Genomic DNA, 13,360 nt, shown 5'->3' with positions numbered 1-13,360 from the left:
ACCTCACTCTTTCTTTCTCTCTTTGTTGGTGTGTAGAAATGAGAGTTGAAGCTCTCCTTTTATAGCCGAAGCCTCACTAGCCTACTATATTTGACAATTTGCACACATTTTTCCTTCTTTTTCTTCAATGTTGACAGTTCAACAAAGTTGGCTACCAACCAAAAGAAATTCAACAAAGTTGGCTACCAAACCAAAAAAATTCAACAAAGTTGGCTACCAAACCAAATAAATTTTCCTTAGGCACATGCCTATTACTTTGGATATTGAATGAGATGTAACCCATCAATCTCCCCCTTCAGTCTCATTCATCTAGAGGAGGTAGCACTATCTTCTAGTTTGAGAGAATGCAGGCCGACAAGTTCTTTGCATAGCTCAAACTTGTCTCTTGATACCACCTTGGTCAACATATTAGCAGGATTTTCACTCGTGTGAATCTTTTTGACCTGTAAAGATTCGTTCTCCACTGCTCACGAATCCAATGATATCTCTGTCATGACCCAAAATCCCAACCTATCGTGATGGCGCCTATCTCGATACTAGGCAAGCCGATAATCTCGATAAACCATAATTTCTCTTAAGTTGAAAATACAATAATTTAATACAATACAAAATCTCATAAATACTAACACGAACACTCCCCAAAGCCTGGTGTCACTGAGTACACGAGCATCTAATATGAATACAAGTCTGAAAAATACGGTCTATAATAGTCTGAGACCAAATACAGTAAATAAGGAGATAGAGTAGGAGAGACAAGGTCTGCGAAATACGGCAGCTACCTCAAAATCTCCTGAAAATCAGTTGTACGGAAGAATTAATACCCGCTATGTCTGGAAACACCTGGATCTGTACACGAAGTGCAGGGTGTAGTATGCGTACAACCAACTCAGTAAGTAACAACAATAAATAAAGAACTAAAGATAGTGACGAGCTACACAGCTACAGTCATATTCAGTAGTTCCAGCAAAGAATAGACATGCTTTCAAATCTGGCAGTTTAATGTCAAATCAATTTTTATACAGTTCATGTTCATGTAATTCGTATATAAAATCTTTCAGAGATTTTACAACAATGACAGATAGCAACTAGGTGCAACAATAAACGAAAATCAAGTACAACCTCTCAGGACAATAATTATTCACTGGGCTCCCAGCCCTCATCACTCACACTCAATGGGTACTCGCGCTCACTGAGGGTGTACAGACTCCAAAGGGGCTCCTACAACCCAAGCGCTATAATCTGCACGGACAACTCACGTGCCATAATATAAATATCTAGATCTGCACGGCCAACTCACTTGTTGCATGGCCAACTCACATGCTATAGTATAATATAAGGATCCGCACAACCAACTCACGTGCTGCACGGCCAACTCACGTGCTATAGTATAATATAAGGATCTGCACGGCCAACTCACGTACTGCACGGACAACTCACGTGCTGCACGGATAACTCACGTGCTATGATATCAATATCTCACAATTAGACCCTCGACCTTTCTCAGTCATAAATCTCTCCAGTCTATCGGGCTCTCATTAATCATGAAATCAGCCCAAACAATAATGATATGATGTATCAATAATAATAACAGAGACTGAGATAAAATGTGCAAGTAAAAACTGAGACTGAGTACATATAGCATTTAGCAGGCAATTCAACAAGTACGCGACCTATGTGGGTCCCAACAGTACTATCGCATAGCCTAAGCATGATTTCTAACATGATTTGCAGTCAAATTTTTATCAACACATAGAGAGCATATATCTAACAACAAATTATTCAACTTTACAGTTTTCTAGGACGGACCAAGTCACAATCCTCTCGGTGCGCGCCCACACGCCCGTCACATAGCATGTGCGTCACCTTCAAAATAATCATATGATACCAAAATCCGGGGTTTAATATCCTCAGGACCAAATTTAAAACTGTTACTTATCTCAAAGCGTGAAATTCTTTACTCTGATATGCCTTTGCATCGCAAATCGGCCTCTGAATGCCTCGAATCTAGTCATAAATAATTTATTTCAGTCAATAAAATTTATTGGAATTAACTCCATAAGAAAATGCTAATTTTTCATAAAAATCCGAATTTTAGCTCAAAAATCGCCTGTGGAACCCACGTCTCGGAACTCAACAAAAGTTATAAAATCCAGAAGCCCATTCAACCATGAGTTTAACCATACCAATTTTTATCAAAATCAAACCCCAACTCGACCCTCAAATGTTCAATATAAACTAAGAGGGTTTTCAAACTTTTCCAACTTAATTTACCAATTAAATGATAAAAACAACCATGGATTCAGGTAATTTAACCAATATTGAGTTAAGAACACTTACCCCATTGTTTTCCTTGAAAAACTCCCGAAAATCGCCTCTTCCCGAGCTCAAATCCATCAAAAACTGAAAATGGGTCGAAGTCCCATTTTCAGAACTTAAACTCTCTGTCCATACCTCTCTTCTTCGCAAACGCGACAGGTCCCTCTCGTTCGCGAAGCACAACTCGACTGCCCACAAATTTAACCCTTCGTGAAGCGACACCTCTCACGCGTTCGCGACGCACACACAGACCATACCTTCGCGTTTGCGTCCTCCCCTTCGCGGACGCGAAGAACAAAACCTCACACTCAGAAAACACTCTTCGCGAACGCGAGGGCCCACTCGCGAACGCGAAAGAGAAAATCAGAAAAATGCAACAGCACATATCAGCAATCTCACCAAGGCCAAAAATGATCCGTTAACCATCCAACACTCACCCGAGCCCCTCGGGACCTCAACCAAATATACCAACAAGTCCTAAAACATCATAAGGACTTAGTCGAACCTTCAAATCACCTCAAACAATGCTAAAACTATGAATTACACCTCAATTCAAGTCTAATGAACTTTGAACTTTCAATCAAATTCTATATCTTGTGCCGAAATACATTAAATCAATCCAAAATGACTTCAAATTTTGCACGCAAGTCATAAATGACATAACGAAGCTATTTCAATTTTCATAATCGGATTCCGACCTCGATATCAAAAAGTCACTCCCTCCCCCCTCCCCCCCGGTGGGGTCAAACTTCCCAAAATTTAACTTTCGGCATTTCAAGCCTAATTCCACTACGGACCTCCAAATAATTTTTTGGACACGCTCCTAAGTACAAAATCACCATACGGAGCTATTAGAATCATCATAATTGAATTCCGAGGTTGTTTACACAAAAGTCAATATCCGGTCAACTATTTCAACTTAAACTTCCAACATAAAATTCATTCTTCCAAGCTAACTCCGAAATACCTTAAAACTAAAACCGACAATTCACATAAGTCATAATACCTCGTAGGAAGTTATGCAAGACCTCAAATAGTTGAAAGGAGCATAAATGCTCAAAACAACCGGTCGGGTAGTTACAATCTCCCCCACTTAAACATACGTCCGTCCTCGAACGTGCCAAGAGTTGTTCCTAAGCCTTTAAATCACTATTTTATCTTACCACACACGTACCCGGGGGTGATCCCACATCACCCTATTCCACATAGGTCTGACAACACAATACAACTGAAAATTCTTAATTTAACCTTAGCCCAAAAACCTTGGAATTCAATTCCCAACCTTCAGAATTTCTTTTCAAGACACGAATCTTACATTTACACATTGTATGAGTTTGAACAAGCTACATCGAGCTATAACTATAATCACCCAGCATATTACACATCTCGCCTGCTCGTAGCACCATTCCTGATCACAGTAACTACTTCAAACCAACCAAGTACTAGTATAAAACCCTACATTCAACAGAACATTATTCCAAAACCTTCGTACACTGCCAAAGATGAAAGAAACAATCAAAAACTCATAATCACTCATCAGATCAACTAGTCATGGAGCTCTCTCGTCCTAACCAGAACCACAATCCTCTCCTAAGCCGACTTTCAATATTATCCTCCCGAATATACCATAATCAAGCCTGATAATACCCATTCTAGGTCCAACGACTTTATTTTATTAAACGCAACTATCCCACAAATACGCCACATCAATATAACTTAAGCCACCACTGCGCACTCCGTGTACCCAAATATGGGAGATGTCTCAAGGAAGAGAACTGTATTGCAAGTTCCATAAGCACTACCACAACCGCAATGTTACAACTAGCTCCTCAAATTTCGTGAATCCGTAGGCGTATGTGCATAATTGTAGAGGAAGGAAATTAATGAATCAGATAAAGTATCATAGAAATAAAATTCCCACACACGGCACGGATGACTCACGTGCCAATAATATGAATCGCTTGGCATGGTCACAGACCTCCAGTCTCAGTATATCATACAGGAGCAATTAAACAAGTACACTTGTATATGATAATGAAATAAGATTCCTATGCTCCTGAACTGGTATAAATAACACGCCATAGTGTAAGCATGTGCAAAGTCTACTATCACACTTCAAATCGGCAATTTAACACATAAATAGTAACTACCCCGTTTATTCAAGGAAATTAGCCTCTTTGTAACCTCAAATGTAGCCCATATAGTTTTCAACAAAGGTATGAACCTGAGAAACGTTATAACTTTACGCTTAACAGTCAACTCTAGGCATATCATAGCCTAAGCATTCTTTCGAGTATGAATACACGCCCTGATGCTCGAACATTGTCTCAAACCTCTCATATATGCACACTTATAGCGCGTAGCTATCACAAATAATTAACGCAACTAGTGCCTCCACTGAGTTTAAAGAAAATACTCATCTCAAACAGGCCGCAACCCGAAACAATATACTTCTGAGAACTCCTAGTCTCCAAATTCATCAAACACATGAATCACCGTAACTGATCTCAACTCCAACACTAGAATGACTAACACATCTTCCATTCATGATCTTCCCATAAGGAATACTTTCATAATTCTTCCGTGTCACATAGCAATAATTTGAATATCAGTAGTCTATTAACCAGGTGAGTACTGCAATACCAATGAACATCCGTAAGCCAAAACACAATGCGCCTTTTGAAATGCGCACCCTTCTCAGGGATTACCGAGCAGTTATAACATTCGTCTAATTATCTGAAATTGACCATGCTGTCCAAAATTCGTGATCTTCCTTTCAAGAATGAACTGCCACCTTGTACATGTAAATCTTAATCCCGCGCCACACACCACATCTATCACGTCATCATGTGACAAGCACGAGAATCTCATCATCAACTTTGGGTAACCAGCAAATTACATACCCGATCATTAATTAACCTTCATCTTGCTTCCTTCCAGGAAGAATTCATAATACACAATATGTTCCCTACACCGGCAGAATATATCCGGTTCAACCCATGGTAGGAACCATTAAGAACACTTTAAAATCCATTTGCACATAACCAAGCTATCAGAACTAAATCCCTATAACTCCACCGAGCCATACAAGTTGCCAAATCCGAGAGTATTGCCACAAAACACCCGTAAAGCCTCACCTCATCATAAGAACTAAAAGAATCGAGCATACCATTACCATATTGATCCAACATGTTACCCATTTGTCCTATTTTCTTCGAGTTTCTTCTGGATTATCCTCAAGTTGACATTTCTCCTTGTCAGAACACCACTACTTTACCCAAAGCTCACTACAAGACATCCTAACATAAAACTACACTGCCCCAAGGCCCATAAGCCATTGTATTCTTCTTAAGCACCTCCATAAATACCACAACTGTAACACTCACTCTGAAAATACCTTATGCGAATTTAAAATTATTCCTCTTTCCTTTCTTATACTGAAATGTAGAATCCATAGTCAAACAGAATTACCGCACGTCCCGATACCATCCAATGTAAGTAACCGATTTTAGTAATATACAAATTTGAAAAATTTTCAATTTCCACATATATATTTTGAATCCATTAAAACCCTTTCGAGAGTCATCCACTCTGCTCAAATCTAATTTATTCCATCCCAAACGGGCCGAAAGATATGTGCTCCTTTAGCACGATCAACACTCAAAGAAGTAACCCTGCCTTAACACAACCAATCGAATTCATACTTCGTGCGCACTACATCCTTCAAATTAATAACTTAATCATTCCATAATTTTCATATTTTCAATGTAACCCGTATCCAGGAATTTACTTACCCGAGTCATCCTCGGTCTCCAACTCTGTAAGTCATAACTAACCCACAAGTATGCCTCAAACCAAAATTAAAATTTAACATATATCTATGAAATTGAATTGTCAATAGCAGACTCCCCCACTTGGCTCAAAGCCATAGAACAAAACACTCGATAACTCATAATACCCATACTTTATTACTGCCATAATACTGCAGTTAGTTCAACGAAAATGCTTCTCAAGCTTATGCAACACCCACCATAAAATACCTCAATCATCCGCTAAGTTAGCATTTATTCTCGCGACAATCAAGTCAAATTTTCTCAACCCGATTCAAATTCAAATCTCAATATATATGCTCCGTTGGTAGAAAAGAAACTCTTTATTCATATCATAAGGAACACACCTACATAGATTACTACGCATGAGATAATCCACTTGCTTAGTCTCAAATTGGCATCTTGTTATACCCTTTCGCAACCACAATTACTATGAAATCACTTAATCTTTCTTAGACCAAACTCATTAACCAGACACGAGAATTTAATTTGCCCCAAAATTTAACATCGTGAAAGATCTTTCAAAACATTCACACTCGAGATTGTACGATGTATCAAAATGAAAATAAAGCACCCAATGGCCTTCCTTTACATTTCAAGAAAACACTTCTCGTCACGTTCAAATCATCTTAACACATCCCGCAGTTACATCATACTCATCACAAAGCCATTTCACCGCTCATCGAGCCACAAATTCCACTCGAAGGGACATTACCGGACATATGAGTCCAAATGTACAGGTTACAATTGAAGCTACCGAGCCTAAGTTGCAGTCTAAACCTGGCCTTAAGTCCTCCAGACTAGCCCATCACAAAAACATAGAATACACATCTTGAACCTCGTTCATAGAATCACAAGCCGGCGATGCACAGCTGATACCGAACGCTCATGTGCGCATACGAATGCGTGGAAGGAATTCAAAGAGTTATGTTTCAAGCTGAATCAATTCCGCACGATAGAATACAAGAAAATAAAATTTTCCTAAGGGTTAGGCAGCCTCTCGAAGATAAGTACAAACGTCTCCGTACCGATCCGCAAGATTCTACTAAACTTGCCCATGACTCGCGAGACCTATGTTACCTAGAGCTCTGATACCAACTTGTCACGACCCAAAATCCCAACATGTTGTGATGGTGCCTATCTCGATACTAGGCAAGCCGATAATCTCGATAAACCACAATTTCTCTTAAGTTGAAAATACAATAATTTAATACAATACAAAATTCCATAAATACTAACACGAACACTCCCCAAAACCTGGTGTCATTGAGTACACGAGCATCTAATATGAATACAAATCTGGAAAATACGGTCTATAATAGTCTAAGACCAAATACAGTAAATAAGGAGATAAAGAAGGATAGACAAGGTCTGGAAAACACGACAGATATCTCAAAATCTCCCGAAAATCAGCTGTACGGAAGAATCAACACCCGCTATGTCCGGGAACACCTGGATCTGCACACGAAGTGCAGGGTATAGTATGAGTACAACCAACTCAGTAAGTAACAACAATAAATAAAGAACTGAAGATAGTGACGAGCTACACAGCTACAGTTCCAGCAAAGAATAGACATTCTTTCAAATCTGGCAGTTTAATGTCAAATCAATTTTTATACAGCTCATGTTCATGTAATTCGTATATAAAATCTTTCAGAGATTTCACGATAATGACAGATAGCAATCAAGTGCAATAAGAAACGCAAAGCAAGTACAACGTCTCAGGCGACAGTCACTCAACTCATCACAACAGCTCAACCACTCGGCTCTCAGGCCTCAGCACTCACACTCAATGGGTACCCGCGCTCACTGGGGGTGTACAGACTCCGGAGGGGATCCTACAGCCCAAGTGCCATAATCTGCATGGACAACTCACGTGCTATAATATAAATATCTGGATCTGCACGGCCAACTCACGTGCTATAGTATAATATAAGGATCCGCACGGCCAACTCACGTGCTGCACGGCCAACTCACGTGCTATAGTATAATATAAGGATCTGCACGACCAACTCACGTGCTACACGGACAACTCACGTGCTGCACGGATAACTCACATACTATGATATCAATATCTCACAATTAGGCCCTTGGCCTTTCTCAGTCATAAATCTCTCCAGTCTCGCGGGTTCTCATTAATCATTAAATCAGCCCAAACAACAATGATATGATGTATCAATAATAATAACAGAGACTGAGATAAAATATGCAAGTAAAAACTGAGACTGAGTACATATAGCATTTAGCAGGCAATTCAACAAGTACGCGACCTATGTAGGTCCCAATATAATTTACAGTCAAATTTTTATCAACACATAGAGAGCATATATCTAACAACAAATTATTCAACTTTACAGTTTTCCGGGACGGACCAAGTCACAATCCTCTTGGTGAGCACTCACAAGCCCGTCACCTAGCATGTGCGTCACTTCCAAAATAATCACATGATACCAAAATTCGGGGTTTAATATCCTCAGGACCAGATTTAAAACTGTTACTTACCTAGAGCGTGAAATTCTTTACTCTGCTATGTCTTTGCCTCGTAAATTGGCCTCTGAATGCCTCGAATCTAGTCACAAATAATTTGTTTCAGTCAATAAAATTTATTGAAATTAACTCCATAAGAAAATGCTAATTTTCCATAAAAATCCGAATTTTAGCTCAAAAATCGCATGTGGGGCCTACGTCTCAGAACTCGACAAAAGTTACAAAATCCAGAAGCCCATTCAACTACGAGTCTAACCATACCAATTTTTATCAAAATCCAACCCCAACTCGACCCTCAAATCTCACATCTATATGCTTTGTTCTTGCATGGTACATGGAGTTTTTGCTCAAGTCTATTGCACTTTGACTATCACAATAGGCGACATACTCTTTTTGATGTAATTCCAGCTCTAGAAGAAACCGCTTGAGCCATACCATCTCCTTGCCAGCTTCTGTAGCAGAAATGTACTCTGCTTCAGTTGTTGAAAGTGCAACACACTTCTGCAATTTAGACTGCCATGATATAGCTCCCCCTGAAAATGTAAACAAATATCCAGTAGTGGATTTTCTGTTATCAATGTCACCTACCATATCATCATCTGTGTAGCCCTTCAAAATTGGATGGAATCCTCCAAAGCACAAACAATCTCCCGTATACCTCTCAGGTACCTAACTATCCACTTGACTGCTTCCCAATGTTCCTTTCCAGGATTTTCAAGGAATTTGCTAACAACACCAACTGCATGAGCAATATCAGGTCTGGTGTATACCATTGCATACATCAAGCTTCCGACTGCTGAAGAATAAGGAACTCTAGCCACGTTCCCTTTCTCCTCCACACTTGTAGGACATATCTTCTTGCTTAACTTTAGATGACTAGCAAGAGGTGTGCTGACTGGCTTAGCATTCTTCATGTTGAAGCGTTCCAGTACACGTTCAATGTACTTCTCCTGAGACAGCCACAACGTTTTACTTGTTCGCTCTCAAACTATCTTCATACCCAGAATTTGTTGTACTGGGCCCAAGTCCTTCATATCAAGTGACTTGGACAAATCTCCCTTCAACTTTGCGATCAACCCCTTGTATTTTCCTACAATTAACATATCATCCACATACAACAACAATATAATAAAGTTATTTTCAGAAAATCTTTTGAAGTATACACATGGATCAGAATATGTCTTTGTGTAAGTTTGACTTTTCATGAATGAGTCAAACTTCTTGTACCACTGACTTGGTGTCTGCTTTAACCCATAAAGACTCTTATTCAGTTTGCACACCATGTTTTTACTTTCAGCTACTTCAAATCCTTCTGACTGCTCCATATAGATCTCCTCTTCTAAATCTCCATGAAGAAATGCAGTTTTCACATCCAACTGCTCCACTTCAAGATCTAGGCTAGCTGCTAAGCTCAAAATTGTTCGAATAGAAGTCATTTTGACAACAGGTGAGAAAATTTTATCAAAATCAATACCTTTCTTCCGTTTGAAGCCTTTTACCACCAATCGAGCTTTGTATATGACAAGCTTGTCATTTCCATCTTTCTTGAGTTTAAAGACCCCTTTGCATTTGAGCGGTCTTTTCCCCTTTGGAAGTTCAACCAGCTTGTACGTGCCATTTTTCTGTAGAGATTCCATCTCCTCTTGTATGGCTTTCATCCACTGGTTCTTTTCTGGATGGGACATCACCTCCTTAAGACTTTTTGGCTCCCCCTCATCACTGATGAGGACATACTCCGTGGAAGGGTACCTGCATGACTCTACCCTTGGCCTTTCTGATCTCCTCAGAGGTTGAGGTTCTTCTTCTCCTTGAGTGGGGTGATCCACTTGCTCGACATCATCATCAAGTTGCTTCCCCTGCTTAATAACCTTACCAGGTTGCTCCCCCTACTCGGCAACCTCGTCGGCCATACTTTCTACACTTGTGGGATTGTTAGAAGTAGAAGGAATAGTAACAAGGTTAGGAATAATACCATTATTGGCCTTCTCTGGCATATCATCAGCAATTATAACTTCACTTTCTCGGAAGACTACATCTCTGCTTTTGACGACCTTCTTCTTTATGGGATCCCATAATCTGTATCTGAATTCTTCATCTCTATATCCGATGAATATGCAAGGAACAAATTTATCATCTAGCTTTGTTCTTTGCTTCTTTGGTATATGTGCAAAAGCTTTGCAACCGAACACCTTCACATGCGAGTAGGACACCTCCTTGTTGGTCCAAATTCTCTCTGGGATGTCAAACGCCAACGGAACTGATGGACTCCTATTGATCAGGTAAAGTTTGTCTGAACTGCTTCACCCCAGAATGACTTAGGTAGTTTAGCCATTCTGAGCATGCTTCTCACCTTCTCCACAATGGTGCGGTTCATCCTTTCGGCTACGCCATTGTGTTGTGGGGTTTTAGGAACTGTCTTTTCATGTCTGATCCCATGGTTCGAACAGTACTCTTCAAATTCTCTTGAAGTGTACTCACCTTCATTGTTACTTCGGAGATGCTTTAGCTTTTGGCATGTCTCCCTTTCCACCATAACATGAAACTTTTGGAAAACTTGAAACACCTGATCTTTGATTTTCAAAATATAAACCCACAACTTTCGTGAAGAATCATCAATAAAAGTAATAAAATATTTGTTACCGCCCATCTATTCAATTTCCATTGGACCACAAACATCAGAATATACCAAATCAAGTATATTCAATTTTCTTTCAGACGATGTCTGAAATGAGACTCTATGTTGCTTACCAAATAAACAGTAGTTACAGGGTTTTACTGTTGTACCTTTGGCATAAGAAATGAGTGATTTCTTGGCAAGAATCTGCAATCTCTTCTAGCTCATATGACCCATTCTTTTGTACCACAAATCTGCAGAAATCTCATCTTGTGCCACGTTCAATTCACCTTGGCATATTTCTGTATTTGTCCTGTACAACGTGCCATGAGCAACTCCCTTTGCAATCACCAATGATCCCTTGGTGAGTCTCCACTTTTGATTTGCAAAATAGTTCTCGTATCCATCTCGGTCTAAAGCTATTTCTGAGATCAAGTTCATCCGCAAATCAGGTACATGCCACACATCCTTCAGAACTAATGTGCATCCAACATTTGTCTGGATACAAATGTCACCAATCCCCGCAATCTTTGAGTAACTTGTGTTACCCATTCTCACAAGGCCGAAATCACCCGCTACATATCTGCAAAAAAGATCTCTTACCGGTGTGGCATGGTAAGATACTGCTGTATCAACCACTCATTCCGACTATAGACTTGATAAGTGCATGCATTCCTCTTCCTCGTTTATACAGAGGACAACATTATCATTGTTTTGCACCATGGTAGTTGTGTTGTCGTCATTCTTCTGGCCACTAGTTTCACCTTTGCCCTTCCTTGGATTTGGGCAATCTCTTTTGAAGTGACCTGGTTGATCACAATTATAGCAATTTCTAGATCTTGATTTGGATCGGTTCTTAGACTTCCCACGAGCTCCGGATCTACCATAGTTGCTCGAACTCCTTTGATAACTTCTGCCTCTACCTTCTGTGATGAGAGCATGTCCTTGACTTTCAAGCTTCTTTCTCATCTTCTCATTGAGTAAATGAGCCGATGCGACATCTTTCAACTCAATGGTAGTCTTACCGTGCAGGATGGTTGTTGTCAGATTATTGTACGAAGATGGCAACGAGTTCAACAACAAGATGACTTTATCTTTTTCCTCAATTTTCACTCCGAGATTGGCGAGCTGTGTGATTAGTCCGTTAAATACATTTAAATGTGACAAAAAATTTGTACCTTCACCCATATGTAGGGCGTATAGCTGCTTCTTCAGGTACAATTTATTTATTAGCTTTTTGGACATGTATAGGCTTTCCAACCTTGCCCAAATGCCACGTGCAGTATCTTTATCAATGATATTATTTACCACATCATCGGATAAGTGCAACCTGATCGCACTAGCAACCCTTTCATCCAAGTCAGTCCAATCCTCAGCTTTCATGGTATCAGACATTTTGGCATCAGCATCTAGTACCTTGTATAATCCTTGTTGGATGAGCAGATCTCTCATCCTTCTTTGCCATGTTGAGAAACCGCTATCTCCGTTTAATTTTGCTACCTCGTACTTTACTTCGGACATTTTTGTTTTTCACCGAGTATAGTACTACCGATAGTGAATAGTATTTCTGTGAACGAGCAGAACCTGTGCTCTGATACCAGTTGTTGGGAATAAACCCCCTACAAAAATAATATTCACAGTAATAGAAGCAGAATAATCACGTAGAACTGAGATACGGTAATAAGAATAAAAAAGTGACAACGACACCAAGATCTTTACGTGAAAAACCAATTTGAATAAGAGAGAAAATTACGGCCCCGAGACGAGCAACTGATATCACTATAACAAGAAATTTTACACTTTGTAGGTCCGAGTAAAATACTCCAAAGACCACTACAACACTCAAAAAAAATAACTCTCTTTTGATATTCTCACCTCACTACAATATCGCTCACTCTCTATTTTTCTCACAAACTATTTTCTTATACCTTGTCCGTGAAACCTCACTCTTGCTTTCTCTCTTTGTTGGTGTGTGGAAATGAGAGTTGAAGCTCTCCTTTTATAGCCGAAACCTCACTCTCTCAAGCCTACTATATTTAACAATTTGCACACACTTTTCCTTCTTTTTCTTCAACGTTGACAATTCAACAAAGTTGGCTGCCAATCCAAAGAA

The sequence above is a fragment of the Nicotiana tabacum genome, chromosome 9 (genome assembly GCF_000715075.1).
Source record: "Nicotiana tabacum cultivar K326 chromosome 9, ASM71507v2, whole genome shotgun sequence".
Taxonomy (NCBI): domain Eukaryota; kingdom Viridiplantae; phylum Streptophyta; class Magnoliopsida; order Solanales; family Solanaceae; genus Nicotiana; species Nicotiana tabacum.
Note: the sequence above shows the minus strand (reverse complement) of the source record.